The sequence below is a fragment of the Pelmatolapia mariae genome, linkage group LG14 (genome assembly GCF_036321145.2).
Source record: "Pelmatolapia mariae isolate MD_Pm_ZW linkage group LG14, Pm_UMD_F_2, whole genome shotgun sequence".
Taxonomy (NCBI): Eukaryota; Metazoa; Chordata; class Actinopteri; order Cichliformes; family Cichlidae; genus Pelmatolapia; species Pelmatolapia mariae.
The window spans coordinates 16,743,157-16,763,273 of NC_086239.1; the positions used below are offsets into that span (position 1 = coordinate 16,743,157).

Genomic DNA, 20,117 nt, shown 5'->3' on the forward strand with positions numbered 1-20,117 from the left:
TTAGAGCAACAATGATGAGCAAAGCCTTTGCTGTATTAAGGGTAACAAGCTCATCCTGCATCATCTTAGGCAGGAAATTCAAGGATTGCCTACTTTGCAGGCATAAGTAGAAAATACAATGGGTGCTTTTTTTTCTTTTCTATATTTTAAAGGTGCTTTCTCGCTTAATAATTTATGTTCCAATTTCTTGCTCAACACACACACATACACAAATTTGGTCTCTAACGTGTTTATCATCCAGGGCACAGGAGAGACACAGTATGCTAGAACAGAATAGCAAAAGCACTTACTGTTAATAACAATGTTTGGAGGTGGGATACACAAAAAGATTGCCTATTGTAAATATGTTGTGCAGCTTGGGGCCAGGATACACAGACACTGCTGTAGTCTACCTCAATGCAGGAGATTATCACAGCTTCAGCATTCAGACTAAAGACTGAGGCACATTAAGGCATGTGTTTTGCGCATGGTGTTATCTGTGATTGATGACTGAAGTGTTCATTACCCGAGTCCCTATACTCCACTATTACACTGTCTGACAGGCTCCATAAACACATGAACAGGTATGTGCTTATGCTGTAATTGTATAGCACAGGAGTCCCGTGGAGCAGCAACATAAAGCATCATCAGCCTTACATCATACACCAATCAGGCACAACATTATGACCACCTGCCTAACATTGTGTTGCTCCGCCTTTTGCTGCAAGAACAGCCCTGACCCATAGAGACATAGACTCCACTAGACTTCTGAAGGTGTGCTGTGGTATCTGGCACCAAGATGTTAGCAAGTTTCGATGTCGGGCCTCAATGGATTGGAATTGTTTGTCCACCACATCTCAGAAATGCTCGATTGGATTGAGATCTGGGGTTATTTGGGGGCCAAATCAACACCTCAAACTCATTGTTGTGCTCGTCAAACCATTCCTGAATCATTTTTGCTTTATGGCAGAGTGCATTATCCTGCTGAAAGAGGCCTCAGGCATCAGAGAATACTGGATGGCAGGACCCAAGCTTTCCCAACAGAACGTTGTCCAAAGCATCACACTGCCTCTATCACCTTGCCTTCTTCCCACAGTACATCCTAATGCTCTGACCCAGCCATCACGACTTGGCCCTTGTCATCAAACTCACTCAAATCCTTACACTTGCCCATTTTCCCTGCTTCTAACATCAACCTTGATTAGAAATGAAACGCAGACAAAAAAGAAAAATGTAAAATAATCTTTTTATAGACTTAATTCAGTTTTGTGTAATGCTATTTCACCCCTGCTTGTGTTTCACAGACTATTGGAGTTCATCTTTATGAATTAATGTTTACTTTCAGAGTTGACTGAGTTGCTGATTGAGTCATTTATTCATCGTATAAAAGCAAAATGTGCATCGCAGTTATTTACTGTTGTCATTATTTTGGGTTTCTGTTTAGTTACTTCCTGATTTAATTTGAAATCACTCACTTGAGTTTCAGTAGTTTTACTTCTAATCTTGGTTTTGTTTCCCTGCTTTTTTTAAACACCACCTGCCAGTAGTTATGAATCACTCTCTCCAGATTGTCTTGTCATCCTTCACAGCCAAGCTTTCCTGTCGCTTTCAGAGCTATATTTTCCATGTTTTCTTTTGTTTCTGATTTGCATTTGTTTATGGATCATTGTTCAGACTCAGACTCTGCCTGAGCGCCTGTGTGACCTCAAGATAGTGGATTACAGATTTCGATTTTGGATTTTATCTCTGCCGCCCATGTCCAGCATTCGGATCATCTGCCCAGTGAATCTGTTACAATAGTTAATGGTGCAGTCATAAAATGTCTTGTCTTGAGCTGAAAACCACAGCAGTGTTGTGACAGGGACAGTATCAAAATCCCACGTTTGAAAAAAGATGGCAACTTCTTAGTTGCCTGACTAATGTTTCTTTCTTTAAATACTAGTAGAGTGCCATGTCTGAAAATATAATGACTGGCTGTTGCTTTGATGACATATTGCCTGAAAAGCATGCTTTATGTTGTACCTATTTTTATAAACCACTGGTGTGTGTATTTTTTTTTATTACTGACCAGGCAAAGGAGAAGGATCTTCTGTATATTCAATATCTGCCTGGTGGCATGAGCTTCTCCAGGCTTACTGTCTCAACTCCTCTCTTCTTTCTCTGCCAAACTCTATCATGAACACACACATGCACATAATTTCATCTTCCTTCCCTTCTTCTTACTCTCCTGTCCTCCTCCAACTCCACCTCATCTCCCAACCCTGTCTCTCACAGGCAATTTCTCCCTGCCTCTTATTTATTAACTCTCTCCTCTTCTCCACCCCGTCTCTAGCCTCACTTCTTTCCCTTCCTTTCTTTCATTTATCTCCCTTATGCTCTTTCTTCTTCTGTCTTTTTCTGACTGTCTTTTTCTTGTGGGTGGATGAGGAGCTGGGGGTGGGGGGTTGCACTGGGGTGTTTCTGTGTGGCCGTCTGCAGATCTGGAAAGGACATCCTCTCAGTTTAATTCAAGTCAACCCCGGCCTCCTGGTGCTCCAAGACGCAGCATGTGTGACAGCTCTACAGAGACAGCCAGAAGGAAGAGACAAGTCTCATCTGCATATATGCATGTGTGTGTTTATGTGTGCGTGTTTGCCTGCTTAAGCTCATGTCTGTGTGTGAGAAGGAGGAGTGTGTTTGAGCCAAGCATCTTTCAGCAGTTCCCTGCAGATGGAAAGAGTTAATTTCACCCTGGCAGCAATCATGGCTGTCCATAAATCTATGATGAGAAGCTGCTATGTTGATTAGTCGGCGCTAATTAAAGGGGTTTGGAGTGCTATCTAAATTATTACACAACATATGCTATTTCCTCTAAGCTTGGTGGAGAGACTGTAAATAAAGCTATGATCATGAAGTGTTATAGTGTTGTGCCACTTTTTTTTTTTACATGTTAGAGGAGGAAGTTTGCCTTTAAGGAGACCGACAGTGGCAGTATTCTTTAAAAAGTCCAAGAAAGTTAACTCCTGTCGTTTAAACATGTAGTGCATAGTGCAAGGTTGTTGTGTTGAATATTGTAAGGCCTTGCTCTTAGAGTCTGTTAAATGCTTTTTGATGATCAGTCTCGGCACAGACCGTGCAGATATGTTAGTGCACTTACAGACCTCTGCAATTACATCATTACAGCTGATGCATGGACCTGTATGTGCATTTGACACAGCTCCTTGTTTGTTGTTTGGCTTTTTGGTCTGTTACCCTGGAGTCAGTCATTTTCTTTTCTTGTCTGCCTTCCTCCAAAACATTTACATTTAAGACAGAAGAATATCACATTTGGCTTTATACTCAAGAGCAGGCACATTTGGCATTTATCTGCATCCATGATCTCCATGTACTTGCACAGATAACCTCACAGTATTCACGTCAGTGCTGATGAGCAATGAGGACCCCCTCATGGATGAGAGCTTAGCTTACACAGTTATCCGCTAATTAATGGTGGTGGACAGTGTGCAGAGGAGATCCTGTGTGGATTCTGTGGCTAAATGCTGAAGTCGGTGTGCTTACACAACCCTGTTGCTGAATAAATGCAATGATTTTGTAATATAATGCAGTCTTTTTATGTGTTAAATTGTGTTGGAGAAATCCTGAGAGGTTTTCACTCATGTGGTATTACCACTTAGTAGACCCAGTTGTGATATGCAGGGTGATTCACTGCAAATTGGTGCAGATGAAAACAGAGGTGACTACACACATTTATGGAGCGTATTAGGACCAAGTCTTGAAGGATGGATGCTTTTTTTCACTAGCCTAATCTCTTCCAGATAAGGTGAGCACAACTTTTTCCCCTTTAGTCACAAAAAAGGAGCAGCAAGATCTTGTCCTGTCTTTCTAATTCAGAAAAAAGTTCCCAGACAGGCCTTGGAGCATCCACAAATGCAAACAGGAGATGCCTAATCATGGTGAGCTGCAGGGTCAGGTCAAAGTATCGCGCAGCTTATGAATCAAATAAGTTTCACAAATTTATTTATAAAGGTTTCTGAGGGGAATCTCATGAGAATCCAGTCAATAATTGTTGAGGAATTTCCGTCAGCAGTGATCTAAACTAAGAATGTCTTTGCAGAAGTTTGTGGAAGACCATCATGCTAAGGTACAAAACCTCAGAAAACCCAGGACACATTGAAGTTTTTTGGAAATGTTTTTGTTATGCCAGTACTAATCTGTTGTTGTCACCTTCCCGAAGGAGGTTATGTTTTGTGTGACTGTAATCACCATAGCTTTGAATGAATACTGATAAAACTTTGTAGGGGTGTAGAGTGGGGTCATGTTAACAAGCCATTAAAATCCTCCAAGGTACACCTTAAAGTACATTAAAAAAGGATAAAGGAAGCCAAATGACTGTACAGAAAAAACAAATACTATATCAGTGAAAGTAAATAACACTCAGAGAGTGAACAGCCTTGATGGTTTGTGCTCTCAATGTGCTTCTTGCAAAAAATTAACAAAAAATATGTCAAACTTGTGTCTTTTCCAAATCAAAAGTAATGGTAGGCCTGTTAACCTTGACTGTCCAAACAAAAACCTAGTAGCACACTAAGAAAATAGCTGCTTGTAGTAAAAGGACATCTAAGAGCTGTATTTATAGTCTACCTTTTTACAAAAGCATGAATTTCTATTAAACCGCATTTTTCAGTGAATTTTTGTTTCTACCGGATTTTGCTTTATGTTGGTGTTTTGATCTTAGTTAATGGTCCATAATTTATCTAAGACCTATATATCCAACCCAGTTATACTGCAAAGCGGTAGCAGTGGGTTGCATATATGCAGTAGTACGACGATGTAGTAACTTGCGATATTTTATTTCAAGCTAACATGAAAATAATTACAAAAAAGTGTTTAAAGAGACATTTTGTACACATTTACATGTAAATACATATTACCCACCTAGCCATAGTCATAGAGCAGGGGTGTCGAACTCCAGGCCTCGAGGCCCGGTGTCCTGCAGGTTTTAGATCTCACCCTGGGTCAACACACCTGAATCAAATGATTAGTTCATTAGCAGGCCTCTGGAGAACTTCAAGACATGTTGAGGAGGTCATTTAGCCATTTAAATCAGCTGTGTTGGATCAAGGACACAACTAAAACCTGCAGGACACCGGCCCTCAAGGCCTGGAATTCGACACCTGTGCCATAGAGCAGCGGTCCCCAACCCCCGGGCCTCGGACCGGTACCGGTCCGTGAGTCGTTTGGTACCGGGCCGCGAGAGTTGAGGCTCAGGTGTGAAATGTATGGTTTTCAGGGGTTTTATCGGTTTTCAGCATTATTTTGCTATCATTTTTATTGTTAACTCGATTTTCCTGGGTCTTTTCACGTGTGTTATGAATAAATCTTCTTTTTTTCGGTACCGGTACTAGTTTTATTTTGTTGTATTTATCCGCGACACCTTAAAGGCCGGTCCGTGAAAATATTGTCGGGCATAAATCGGTCCGTGAGGCGAAAAAGGTTGGGGACCGCTGCCATAGAGGGACTGGAATGTACTTCCAACCTGTTCTCACTCCCAAATCGTAACATTTTACGCTAGGTGACAAATCGTCAACATATTACGTTTTCGGGCACCCAAGGCGTTCCTACGTCACGACATCGGAAAACTGCGGACACATGAGAACCGTTTGGACTCAATCTACACATCTTCGCTTTTTCCCTTAAAATCGCTTTAGAAAACACTATTTCACCTCATTAAAGTGCTGGTTAAGGTTAGGTATACGGTTATGGTTAGGTTTAGGCATAAGGTTATGGTTAGGTTTAGGCATAAGGTTATGGTTAGGTTTAGGGATAAGGTTAGGTTTAGGCGTAGGGATACGGTTATGGTTAAGGTTAGGAATAAGGTTATGGTTAGGCATAAGGTTATGGTTAAGGTTAGGCATAAGGTTATGGTTAGGCTTAGTGATAAGGTTAAGTTTAGGGCTGCAGTACAGGGCTGGAAACCGCCGCGTACCATAACAACGTGGAAGGTCACCTTTCGCGTTCCTCAGGAACGCCGCAGGACGTGACAAAACGTCGGGATGTTACGCCTCGGGAGTGAGAACGGGCTCGTACTTCATACCTTCCTTGTTCACTACCAACTTCTTGGCTTTAAACATATTGTCTCCCCCTGCTGGTACTACAACTTTGTGTCCATTTCACGCTTTAGAGAGGCAAAGTGTGAAATGGACTTGGTTGACCTGCGTGTGCATGCATGCACATCCGTGATATCCTAGTGCTAACATATTTTATTTTGCTCACGTTTTATGACAGTAAAAAGCTTAGAGCCATCATATGTATATTTATATCTATATTTTCTTTGAGAGCTGTAAGGAGGAGACATCTGAGTCTGCGAGTGATTTAACATTGAAATCTTTTCCAGTTGTTGTTCTCTCCTCACCATCTAATCATTTGCAGCTTTTACACCTTCAGATTATTGCCTCGGCTTTGTCATCAGCAGCCCTGGGTCTTTGAGCTCTCGCACCTTGCCTTCCCCATCTTACTCCCCTACCCAGCCTTCTCCCGCTGCTGTTCTCTACATATATATCAACCTCTAATAATATCAGAGGCCAGGGGGATCATAGACAGAGGAGGTAAGTGGATCTGCCAGATCATTTTGCCCCTGTCGTCTACCTAATTCCTCTGCTGGATTTTCTGGGAAATGTAACTTCTATTGGACAGGAAACAAGACATAAAGAAGAAAGACAGCCGTGATAGAGTGAGGCTGAGAGTAAGAAAGATTTAACCACATCCTTTGAGTGTTAAATTTAGCTCTTCTGTAGAAAAATAGATAAATAAAGCTGCTGTGTAAGTAATAGGAAAAAAAGAGAACAAAGCAAGATTGCCAGGTTTCTAAGAGATACACACAGATAAAAATCTATTGTGATATATTGGAAAAACACTTCTAGCTACATTTGCATTGCACCTAAAAAGAAAGTCAATATCTTACATATCTCATATTGTTCATTATGTTTATGAACTCAATTTCTTTCTGTTTTGCTATGAAAAAGATATGAAATAGGTAGCATCACATGATCAGTTGTGCGAAAATGTGTTCACCCGAGCACCACGAGAACAATGCGATACTCACAAGCAGTGCTGCCCCCTTCCACTGCAGGTACAGGCGCCTCCTAGAGCGTATTCCCTTCTTCCTTGCTCTTTGTCTCAAGCCTGCCGTTAATTGGCGTCCTTCGGGGAGCAAAGAGATGTTTGTGTGTGGGTGTAGCTGGTCAAGCTGAGTGGAAGCCGTGACACGGGGGTGACATCTGAACTCCTGCAACAGTTTCACTTCCTCGGGGCTGGCCCCTGGGGAAACAAGAGCACGAGAGATGTGAGTAAGAATGGTCCTCCTCTTGCTAATACAATGAGGGGCATTGAGGGAAGGGAAAGAGCAGGATGGCTGCTGGGCGGAGGAGCTGCCACACTACGAGAGCCACGCAGTCATTCTCGGTGGCCGTGTGACAGATTTTCTGTTTGCATCTGGACAGCTGTCAGGGAAGATAATCATTGTGTGTGTGTGTGTGTCTGTTCCCAGCTTAAGCTGCATGCTGCTTGACAGACAAGAAATAGTTTTTTGACTCATGGGGTGTGTCTCATGGAGCGCAATCTGCTAGTCTGTGTTTTGGTCAAGCTGTAAGTCAGGCACCTGCATGGCCTCCAAGAAAAATTATTATTTTATTTGTTTTGCTCCCTGGGGAAAAAATGAATCACAAAAAAGCACTTTAACAACTTGTTCAACCCATCAGCTATTAATAGCTGCCTTCCTCTTATGCGTGGCCTCTGGGGAGCATCATTTCAAAATGTCCATTTGGAAGAAATGAAAGAAACACACCAGCTGCACTTCTCACTCACTCTACCACAATTCCTCTACATGCCTCCTCCCCTCCTCCTCCTCTACCGCTCTCCATTATTGATGAGACTTCCTCTGTCGTCCTCATCTGCCACTGTGTTGGTTGTACTCGCCTGTGGGCAGCCGCTGCGGATGTACAGGGAGAACAGCTGATGCCACACGAGGCAAAATAAGACAAGGGTCGGACACGTTAACAGCCTATTGACAGGGTGCAATTCAGAGGGCATGCTATGCTGCAGGCTTGTTATTGGCTTAATTTAAATTCAATAGGGGCTGTTTATAAGGGGAGCACGCAATTATCTCAAAAACACGGGAAATGCCCCTTCTGTTGGACTCGTAGATACTCATCCCGAGCACAAGAATGTGAAGCACGCTCGGCAGCATAAAATGGGAACAACTAAAAAGGAAGCCATTGGAAATGAATATGAAGCTACTGTAATTGAGGTGGAAAAATCAGCTAGTACAAAGACAGACTGAAAGACGTCAGAGATGAATATCCCCCACATTGAGGCTGACCTGCACATTACACTACTTCAGTATTTCTGTATTATACCTTCTTGTCACGTTTTCTTAGATTTATAGTGTTTATATTATTTATTAATGCAATTTCCACTACTCTCTTATGCAATTTCAGTCTTCATTTTTTTTAAATTCATTCTGTTTTTTTATATCGCTGTTGTACGTGTATATTTTTTATCTCACAGTATGAGGACCTTTTACTCTGAATTTGTTGTTTATTTATTGTAGACTATACTATTTTTATTTTTTCCACATTCTAACTATCCATCTATCGGCAAAGCAAAAAGAACCCTAAGGTAAATTCATATGTATTCTCCTGGTACCTACAACATCACTCACAAACACGCGCCCTCTGTCTCCATCACACAATGTTGTATTGTGCTTTGACATGACAGAGATGAAAGACTGCAAACCTGCACCTCTTGCACAACAGGGAACAATATATCATTGTGCTACCAATGCTACTTTATTTTCATTGAGTTGGTTGTGAAGTGTCACTGTTATATTCCCAGAGCCACAGCAATATGTTTTAGAGATATATGATTAAAATAGCATGGGAAATTAAAAAACACACACACCAAAAAAATAATAATGTAATGTGAACAGACAGCTGTCAGGGCCAGTGAAACTGGAAAACTAAAGGAAAAATATTTTTTAAAAAGTATTCAAAGGGACCTTGTTACCCAGTAGGCACAAACAGCAATGATGTTCAGGTTATGCAGTTGGGTGACCAAAGGAAGAATCTCAAGCTGTGCTGTGGGTCATCAGGGGTTCAAGATAAAACCCAGCACTAAACCAAAATAGGTAGCTATGGTTACAACAGTACACCACTGATAGGAGCTGTGGTACATCACAAATAATGGCACTGATGCTGACTTTAGAGTGCTTTAGATGTTTGCCGGAGATTGTTGCATTTTATTATTTACCCACCAACATCTCTACATTTCCACATGCGGAATTGTTGAGCTACATCTGTGATTGGCTGGCAGCACTGTTTACCAGACCTCCACTGACCAAGACAATGGCTTCTTGAAACACAACTCCACATCTACATGGCAGCATAATGTCTTTGTTTGTGCTCATCACAGCTAGAAGCAGTCCTGCATCGACTCTTCGAACAGTTAAAAAATAAAAAGGGAAACAGTGATAAAGGACTACTGCCATTCTTAAGTAAAGCATCTAACTACAACTACAAGTCTTAAAACAACAGAGTCATGCATTTGATGTGGTATTAAAATGTCCAAATTACTTGAAAACTCATTCAAGCACCAACTCCATACTCCAGCAGCTGGCTCTAACACCGTTCAACCACTGTTCTGTCATGTTCTGCTCCATGACCAGACAGCAAACACTTAAAAACGCACCCTCACTCTCTGTCACACACACACACACACACACACTGAGGGAGACACACTTTTCAGACAATCTCACCACTGCGCAGAGGGCCGCGGTGGCTCTAATGCGAAATGACCGCTGTGACCACGTCAATCTGTGCATCTGACAGTGACGGATGAAGAGCCAAAAACCTGAAAATGTAGGATTGGATTCTGGGAGCAAGGAGAGGAATCAGAGACAGGCTAGCGTTGGTATTGATTGACTTCAAACCTACTAATGTAGCCCATCAGAACACAGGCGGGGGTGCACTTGCTTTCACACATGCTATTTTTTGCACGCACGATCATTAAGGAGCGATAATTCATAACCCAGAAGTTGTCTTACACGAACAAAGCCTGACTTGCAGACAAAGAAGCAATTAACGTAAAAAAAAAAAGTGCACCTGCAGATGTTCCTCCCTTGATTGTGTTTGGGATTTGTGTTTCTGTATGTACACTCACTGCTGCACCATTTTCTAAGCCCGGAGTCTGAAAGAGAAGCTTCAAGAGCCCTGCAGGTTCAATTCTTCCCAGTTCAGTCTCAACCTGAAAGACCCACCGGGAGCCATGTGAGTACCACATCATGTAGCACACACACATACATGCACACTTAAAGTATATAGACCCCCAACAATATATTGTATCCACATAGATTTACTTGCCCAAGGCTAAAAAGGCAATCAGTGCGCTATGGGAAAACAGAAGCGGATGCTTATTTTCAGCAAGGTTCACTATGGAAACTGTTTTATATCTCTGCGTCAACAGAGGGTGGGGCCTTTGCTGGACTCCACTGCAGAAACTCTACCAACTAATCCAACAATCACCCTTATTCATCACTAGTACACATTTTTTGATAGAAATACTGCATTCTAAAGACATCAATAATGATGAAAAAACAAAAAAGCTAAATAAAAACAACATTAGGTCATCCTCTAATGAATTTTTGATGGCATGTCAGGTCATGCCTGAGATAATGACTGTTGGCTCTTAAAAAAAAAATTCTTGACGACGTCTGTCATTTAAGAGAAAGCTGCCAGGTTTATCATGAAAGAGAATTGATCGTGCCTTTTGAGTGTGCCTCTATGATTAATTCAGACGTGTCAGTTAGTGAGTAAATGCTTCTTTATTCTCGTGTACGTAGTCAATATTAATAATGCACACGCGGGTCTAAGTTTAACATCCGTCTTGGCAAAGTCTAACATGGACGGTTTCACCAGCTGTGCATGCCTGTCACCACGTCCCTTCTTCCTCTCTCTTCCTCTTCTTTCCACTTCAAGCTCGCTATTCTATCCTTTCCCTCCTCTTTCTGTCCCTGTCTCTGAAAGGCGCCGTATGGCTCTGACACCCACTCTGATAGAAAGATGTGGCCCATCAGCAGTAATTGGAGGAGCTGCGGTGGTTGGGTTTCTCTAGGAGGTGGCGGCGGCGTGATCGATCCAATGGATGGCAGAGGTGGGAAGGCATGCTGACAGAGCTGCGTCCCCCACAGCTCCTGACAGCTCAATGAAGGCCGGGCCACAGAGCACAGGATGTCCTTTTACAAGAACAATCGTCAAGTGTGCAGGTCGCCCCCGAGCCCTCAGAACTCGCAATCATCCAGTTAAATCATAATTACCCATTTAGCCGATTATCAACCGGGTAGATGCACGCTGAATTTAATGTAAGCCTTTCATTATACACACATTAAAGAAAAAAAGAAAAGGGAAATGCCACAGGCCCAATAGCAAAGATGTGATGTAATTATCTTGGAGGTGATTTATTTGCAGATTTTACAGCAATAATCTCCCGACACCCTCCGTGCATTCTGCGAGGTATACAGTTTAATTGCACGCTGTGTGCACTGACACAATGAAATAGCGCGAGATGTGAATGATGGATGTAGCAAAGGCTTCACTCAAGTGAGATAATTTGCATACTTGTGACAGTACACAGGCTGGTATCAACATAACCCTGTGTGTGTGTGTGTGTTTTTATTTTTTCTTCTCATCACAGCTTTGGAGAGCAGTCTTTGTTTGTTCTCCTGTTTATGGTTTTCTCAAGACCAAAACTGTACTGTGCTGAGCTCAGCCTGACCATCAGTTGCCATGGCAACACAAGGCAGCTGGGACTGATGGCGTGTTAGAAAAGCTTGGCACAGGTTAAATCAAAAGAACTATTTATTTGCCTCGCGCTGTTGTCTTACCCTTATCACGGTCAGACTTTGTGCTTCGTGCTGTGTTAAGAGAAGACTGGTGACTCTGTGTGGAACCTGCTGGCCAATACACCTACTGAAACACCAAAAGAACAGCGACTGAGCTATAAAGGAATCTCTTGTTCAAAAGCTAATATGCACATCCACAAGAAGGAATTCTCTCAATCTTCCTCCTTTAAAAAAAACCTATTTAATATATTCCTCTTTTTATCAAAATTATTATTACTATATTTAAATTTATCCTTCAAAATGCATGCATTTTAAAGAAGTCCAGGCTTGATTCCAATAGACTATGCAACAGATGCTCCACAGCTAAAACATAAAAAGTACTTTAAAAAAGTAAAACAACAGAGTATAATGAAACAGCCATGCAATTCCTTGACTAACCGCTTGAGGCTGATTTCACAAGCGCAACATGATTAGAGGTCGTTACAGATGGTGTTTTGGTCTCTACCCAATTAAAATTGCTATATCTGGTGTTTTTGTTTTGTTTTGTTTGTTTCTTTTTCATAGCTTGTCTTTGTTAAGGCTTGAAGGGCATAAACAGGAGGAGACGAGCAGAGCTGTCAATGGAATTTCAATCCAAAAGTTATCTCAGCTTCAAGGTGAGCACTTTAAATGACTATTAATAGGAGTGAAGAAAGCAACTGATCACTCCATATGTGAACGGGGGCTTCAAATGTAGGGTCTTGTTATGGCTGCTTTGAGACTGGCAGGTAATTGCTGTGACTTGTATTTGCTAAATCAAGTAGCTGATTTGGACCTCTCAATCATGTTTGCCACGTTTGAGCCTTTTGGAGGATTTTAATGAATTATCTGACATATTAGCATTGCTTCCTGTTTGGCTAACTGCACTGGCATATCCAAGACGTCTGTGCTCTGGTTTTGATGTTCAAAATTCAAGTATTTTATATGTCTAGGGCTCAGGTTCCAGTGTCAGCTCAGAACACAGATAGAGCAACTATACCGTATAACAAAGTTTTCCAACTTTAGTGAAAACTCTGTCCTTTTGTCTACATCTGGCCAGTTTGTGGTGGGAAAATTGCTGACATTTAGGCTTCATATCAATTTTTGTCCATCTTTTATATACAGTCTATCTCGTTTTGTAAATAGTAATATTATATATACCCAAGAAATGACATATAATTCCAGTAGCAGCTGTTTCTTGGAAGGTATCAGGCCTCACTGCAGCCCTCTGACCACTAATGTTGTAACTGCATCCATTCATAACTCCTCCATTTCCTGGCTTAGAGCCAGAGGTGTTAAATCTGCCCAGCTATATGGCTGCAACAAAAGCAGGCAACACTGAACTCTCAGTGCTGAAGTCAATGACAACTTTGTCAGGGCCTTTGCCAGGATATGAGATACAATAAAGTCGGTAGTGAGGTCCCAAAACACTTAACCTGCCTTTAGAAAATGTAAAATAATTTCTTAAATCAGACTCTTCATATTCTGGAATCAGCTCATACATTTATTAAACAGAAAGAAAACAAAATCACCAAAGTTTTTTTTTTAAATTTCCAGCCTAAATGTTCTCTTGACACTATGTTCCCACTGACCCCAAACCCACCACCACCCACAGAGGACTTCAGAGCCAGAGGGCAGTAGAAGGTTAAGGATTTATAGGCAATCCCCTGGTAATATTACACCATGCTTCCCCTCTGACACACACACACACACACACACACACACACACACACACACACACACACACACACACACACACACACACACACACACACACACACCATTTCTGGAATACACTGATCCCTGTGAAGAGTGTCCAGCCAGAGGCAGAGCCATGAAGCTGTGCAGGAATAACCAGCAGGCTTAAGGCGCTGCCAGGTGTAACAGCCACAATCTCACTTGGCCTCTGTGGTATAAATAGATAAAAGCCTCTGTTCGAAAGCAGCACTGACCTTAATATAATGTTTCAAATGCTGATGAGAGCTATTTCAGTGACAGTAAATAAATAAATATGTATTGTTTGACCCCAGTCTCAAATCTGCTGTGTACTTCATCCCTTTAGACTTTTACCCTTGGAGGGAATTATGTGCCATGTGCTCACATGTGCAGTACCGTTACAGTAAATAGCACATTCACTCCCAAAAGTAAAGTCGGCTCTATCTTTCTCTAGATGGCTTTCATCTGCACATTTGTCACTCAACCTTCTGGGTCATTTCCAATTTCTGTGAGGGTTCAAAAAACAGTCAAGGAGTGATTCAGTTTCCCTCTTGTGTAACTGTATTGCGTGTCCCCGCAGCCTTGCCTATCATCTTTGCTTGGGTGCATTGCGCTGACAAAAAGGTGAGATTGTAAATGGTCATTGGGAAACTTTGAAGGCGATGACATGCTCCATGGCTTTAAGTTTAGTCACCCTCCCATGCTGAATGTTTATGAGCTCTCTTATCATAGCTGTAGCAGTCACTTCAGAAAACCAAAAAGCCTGACGCCTGAAATATTCATCACTCTCTTTCCTTTAGTTTGTTCCTTCACAGTATCATACTCCATGTGACTACTGTGAAGGAAAAAACACCTCTGCTCTCTTCAGCGCTTCAGAGAGCATTGTTAGGGTTTTTAAGTTAATGATACGCTGCAAAAGGAGACAGCCTTGATTGTAACATGTATGCTTGCACTTCAGAGTAGGTTACTATGCTTGTATATTTAATTTTCAGATAACTTGCCCCATATCCACAAAGGCTCTGGAACATGCTAACAGCTTTGGTGGTACCTCAGTGGTTTGAGCCAAATGTTAAGATGTTGGATCACAGTGATGCTTGTCATAAAAACCAATCAAATACCCTATGCACACTTATCTGACAAACTGAAAATGAAACCAACTCTCCTTAGTAAATCTTTTGATACATAACAGGTATGTTATGTACATGTAATATATATTTTATGTTGAGTTAATATGTGGGCAGCAACTTGCGGGGGCTGAAAAAGTGCAAAAAACCCTGCAATTTTAAAGCTGCTTTGGTTTGGCTCTGAAAGTGGGTCAATTCCAATAAAGTGACATGTTAATATGCTAGACTACTGATTAGAAATGAACAGGTTTACTATATGACAAATATACAGGGATGATCTTTAGCTTAATAATCAGGGCTTAGAGTTATACATGATGGACATGTGCACTTGTGGGACAATTATTGTGCTGAACAGTGGTGTTGCCACCATTTATACCAGTACTCACTGCAGTATTGTCTTGAACAATAGGCGTCAGTACTCAGGCAAAACATCCATAAGAGGAGCAGAAGAAATCAAAATGGGAAGGAAAGAAATTGCAGTTGTTTTTTTCAAGAAAGTTTCATCTTTTCAAACTGTTGCAACATCTCCCTCTGTATAATATCATGGCAGTGAAACCCAGCGAGCTCATACACTGTTGCTTTCAACTGTGTCACTTGACTGATTGAGAGGTGCACGACAGAAACCGCATAGTGAACGGGTGGCTTGCGGCGGTGGATGTGACGTCACTTTTGGTGTTCAACGCAATTTGCGAGGGCGATGACGGCAGGTGTAATGGGCCTATTACAGTGACAGCTGGCTGGCAGCACAGGAAGCTGTAGCTACTCGCAGTTTGCTAGGCTTAACCTCAGCTAATATGAGCCACTGAACTGGACTTCTCCCTGACAGGAGAAGGAGCTACAGAAAAAACTGGCTCAGAAAAGTGCTTATTCCCTCAGACAAGAGTTTTCATCATTTAATTGTTGGCTTACCACACAATAGAGGTAAAATAGCAAGAGCTGACGTAATCTGCTGGAGGTGACACCTGTTATTCTAACTGGTGAGAATGACAGTGAAGATGCCACTGAATGCCTTTATGCAGTTTTTTTTTTTTCATTGCTGGATTTCAGAATCAGAGTGTAACAAAAGCACACTCACATTTTAATTTGCGTGTGCAGCGAGTCAAAATTTCTTCCCAATAATGGTCCCAGATGAAAAGGCAGGGCAGAGTGATTCTGCTTTGGCCTGTGAATTCTTCTGCAGCAGCGCTGACCTCTGATGATGTATCGGGTTACCTACATATTTCACTCCACAACTGCACTGACAGTCTGAAGTCAAATGTGGCCACTGGTGCAGTCAGGCAAACACCAGGAAAATCCCTCTTACATGCTCTAACAATTGAATCCTGCCCAAGCTGCAATTATATTCTCCCTCAGGAACTCTCGTTGACACCTTAAAAAGGTAATATACCTTCTGCAGTAGAACACAATCACATGGCTCATACTCTTTTGTCTGCATAATTGCAAGGGCTTGGGGAAATTGAAGAGCTTCGGTACACATTGAACTGGGAGCTTAAGTAAGAGGGCATGTATTAAGGAGAACATGAACACTCTGGCTGGATCGGTACTGCTACATAATATTAACCAGAGAGACTGCCCGCCATAATAAAAACGTGGTTAAAAGTTCCTTCACTGCATCATCTGACAAACAGTGGGAGCTGAGCAGCATCACAAACTCATTAATGGGCAGGTTCAAGCATTTTAGAACAATTTATAACCATCCATCTTATTAATTCGGGTCAAGCTTTGAGTCAGAAGGGGGAGGAGGCACTTCTGGCAAGAGAAGATTTTCACTGCACGAATCTCTACTGACAGGTCAGATCAGAACATGGGAATGACGAGGCATCCACCCCGTCTGCCGTCAGCAGGACTGACAGAGCGCTGTCTGCTACACTCCTCTCTCTCAGGCAGCACTTCACATTTGATCAGGGAATTTTGACCTCTGCATTCCTATAACACAATGCTTCCCGTTCAGTCACAACAGCACGAAGACATCGCTGGTGACTGCAGAGGGTGTCGTGAGTTGACACTGCTCTGAGCTACAGTGACATTTCATCTCGATTTGATACAGCGATGTGGCCACTTGGCGAAGGATGCATTTTCAATCCATTGACCGGGGAGCAGAGCAAACATCATACTCTGCAGAAAGGATGTGGCTGGATCTATAGTGATAGATTGGGAGTCACGGTAGTTCATTTATCCGAGAGCTGATTCGACAGGACTGCGAGAGGCTCCTGTGCCTGTTTCACCCCCAAAACTTTTTAAAATGCAGAGTCCAGCACATTTTATGCTCCCCTCAGGCTCTGTTTATGGAAAGTCTTTCAAAGACATCTGTGGCAAACATGTCAGTGGGATTGTGTTATTTCAAAACAAACCAACTCTCTATAATCTTTGAACAAGTCATAAAAAAATCCCACAACCTATTGCAATTGCAGATTCCTGTGAATTAATTTGATTCACTCTCATCATTCGCTGGACTGTGTGCCGTTAGAGACAAGCTCAGACAGATCAAACCTATCAGACAGCCCATCATTTGGTCCTGAAAACACCTTCCCTCTGCCAGGTTCCTGGGGAGCCTACATGGGAGAATGGCTCTGTATTAGTTTCTCTGTTCTTTTCACTTAATTGCTGTCACGCTGCAATATGTCAGATTGGTTGACGCGACGACACTGAGACCATCTCGCTTGCAATATGGGATTTCTCACTATTAAGAAGTTCTTCTTCTAATTGCAAGTGCCCTAACAAAGAGTTGGATATGCTGACACGGCAGATCACGTTGAAAACATCGGAGGAATTGTGGTGTAATTGCTGACTGACTTTTTTAAAGAGCTTGTTTGATGCAATTCAGAGGTAAAGAATCTGTTTACAAACTGTAGATGTTAGCAAAGATAAAAACTCTCATCTGCATATTTCACTGTGCGGATTAATGGCGGGAGAGATGCCCGTTCTGATAATCTCACAGAATCCAATTACCTTTCTGCTAAGCGTCTTACCTTCAGTGTGTGAGAGGATTGCTGTTTTGGGGCATATTGCAGACAATATGTGCGCATATAGTACATACAGATCTATAGGTTTGCTTTATTCATGCAAGTATATGCAGTTATGTCTTCAGTGGTTGTGGGAATTATCTCTATTTGGAAACCAACCTGTCATACTGAGACGGCAGGTTCACCGCGGCTCCCTGTAGATGCTCAACCATGCGTAACACTTGCTTAAGGCAAAAAAGAAGAAGAGGAAGAAAAAAAAGCTTCATGAAATGATTGGTAGGATGTACTGCAGCAATGTGTGTAAGAGACTTAGAATTCCTTACTACCGAAAGGCTGGGCTCAGTGGGAGTGACTGACATTGAAGTTGGGGGCGTGGAGGTCTCAAGCTTAATTTATTATCTGACCTCAGAGGGGAAAACTGGTGTATTTTTTTGATATTTTTGTGCCTGCTCCACATAACAGAAACCCATGTGAGCAGGTAAGGAAAGCCCATCTCCTAATACGATGTATTTGTTTTTCCGAAGCATCCTTCTGCTTCACAATTTGCTTGCTGCAGCCGTAAGGGAGACATTGTTAGTTTTGATTTTTAAACCCGTGTCTGTAAAATGTCTTCAGACCGAGCGCGAGTGAAATGTAGCAATAAAACAAAAGCATAGAGGAGGTACTGCAAAGACGACAGCAGTCAAAATCAGAAGGTCTGCAGGAAGTTAAGGCAAATAAACCAAGATGACAATTTGCTTTGAGAGAAAGGAAACAGTGGGATCAGAAAGATTTCTTTAGCTATATTTTTCAGTTAAGTTCGATCAAAGTGAAAAGTGGTCGTAGAATAGTTTTGTTTCCAAAACAGCCCTTTAAAATATGAATGCTGTATGTTATAAAGCTTTAGGCTGATTCCAGGCTGAGTCATAATCACTGCTGCTTTAACGTCAGACAAGTAAATACTTAAAGAAGTGTTACCTCATAGGCAGATATATACGTTGCATAGTGCAATGCAGTTTCTTGAGAATCTCTTTTAAACAAGAGACAGCCAAGCAATAAATTCAATTATACTGAACAAATTTCGAAAATCCAATAAATTTCCATATCAAGCTGCTTTGAGCACTAAGCACAAAGTGCAATTAAACAGCTCTGTCTCTGTAAACAAAGCTAAACTTGCATGCGCAGCAATATATCCACTGTGATTATTTACCACCCTGAGCACTCGGAAAAAAAATCAATAACATATGCAAACATCAAACCAAACACAGTTTGCAACTCAGCCTTCATAAAACAAATGCAGAGGCCGAAAAAAAAAAAAATCCTCTAAAGTACACCGAGACACTCACAGAGCCACTGATGATAAGAATTATCCGGGGAAGTTTAAGGGTTTTATGGATTCCTTTGCATTTGGGGGCATGGGCGGTTTAAGCTGCAAAATGAAAGTCGGAGTCAAAGTCAGTTCATAATTAAGCTAATACAAAGTGTGTGCATGTGTGTGTAAGCCCATGATTGCCTTGGTCCTTGTGTGTGTGAAGGAGTGAGCGGGAGAGATAGCTCATGCACATCTCCGCTGTCTTGACATTTAAATGGACGCTGATCAGCACAGGCTTTGAGAAACCAGAGAAAATAGCCAGTTTTAGCCCTCATATTTGAATTTAAACCCGCATCAATCAGAAGCTTTAATACTGACACTGAATAAAATGACCAAGTAATGTGAATGGGTCACCCATAGTGCCAGAGTAACTTGGAATTAGACTATAAGCCAGCCGCTCTGAACCTTTTTAGCCTCTTTTCTTTTGACTCTTAACTCATTGTGTGACTGAGTCTCAGCAATTCACCTGCTGTAAGCCTTCAGGTAACTGGGAAAAGAACTGCAAAATACTAGTATTAAAGCAATTGTTTCACAAGTCTGGCTTGTATAGCTATGCTACTGCACGGCTGCAACATGATCCTATAGGGTAGACTGACAAGTGACAAAGTCTCCCTAGAAATGGGTATCATAAGTTCATTTTTTCTGAATATAAAAGTGTGACTGATAAATTGTAGGCCCACACCAGAACACAAAATTGTATTCAATTTTGAGACAGCTTTAGTTTATTCAAAGTACCTTAAATGGTAAATGGACTGAGCACGCACTACAAAGCTCATTCACCAAGTCGCACATATTGTTTCAAACATCTTTTCTATGCTTAAATGACTTTAACGCACAGGTGGAAGAGCTGGGAAACAAGCAGTCGACCTCCTGATTGACAGATGGTCCACGCTACCTCCTAACCCACATTAAGTAATCGACTGTCATACAAATTTACATGTGGCACAGATTATATCCCTTTACTAAGCATTTGCCAGTCAAAAGCCAAAGCCAAAAGGTCCTGTCTGTAATCACCTAAATACTAAGTTATACTCATAGTAAAAAAAATGTTAGTAAAAGGCAGGTTGGTTAGCTAATTAGCTAACTAACAGCTA

The 20,117-nt window shown here is 41.7% G+C and overlaps 1 protein-coding gene across 3 annotated transcripts in view; it reads right to left on the bottom strand.

Annotated features, from left to right (window-relative positions):
* The window catches only part of LOC134641006 (galactosylgalactosylxylosylprotein 3-beta-glucuronosyltransferase 1), an 86,229-nt gene that overhangs the window by 46,383 nt on the left and 19,729 nt on the right, over window positions 1-20,117 (bottom strand). For all 3 annotated transcript variants that reach the window (XM_063493165.1, XM_063493166.1, XM_063493164.1), the window contains exon 2: window positions 7,061-7,275. The gene's annotated coding sequence lies outside the window, so the exon portion shown is untranslated. The remainder of the gene's footprint in view (window positions 1-7,060; window positions 7,276-20,117) is intronic.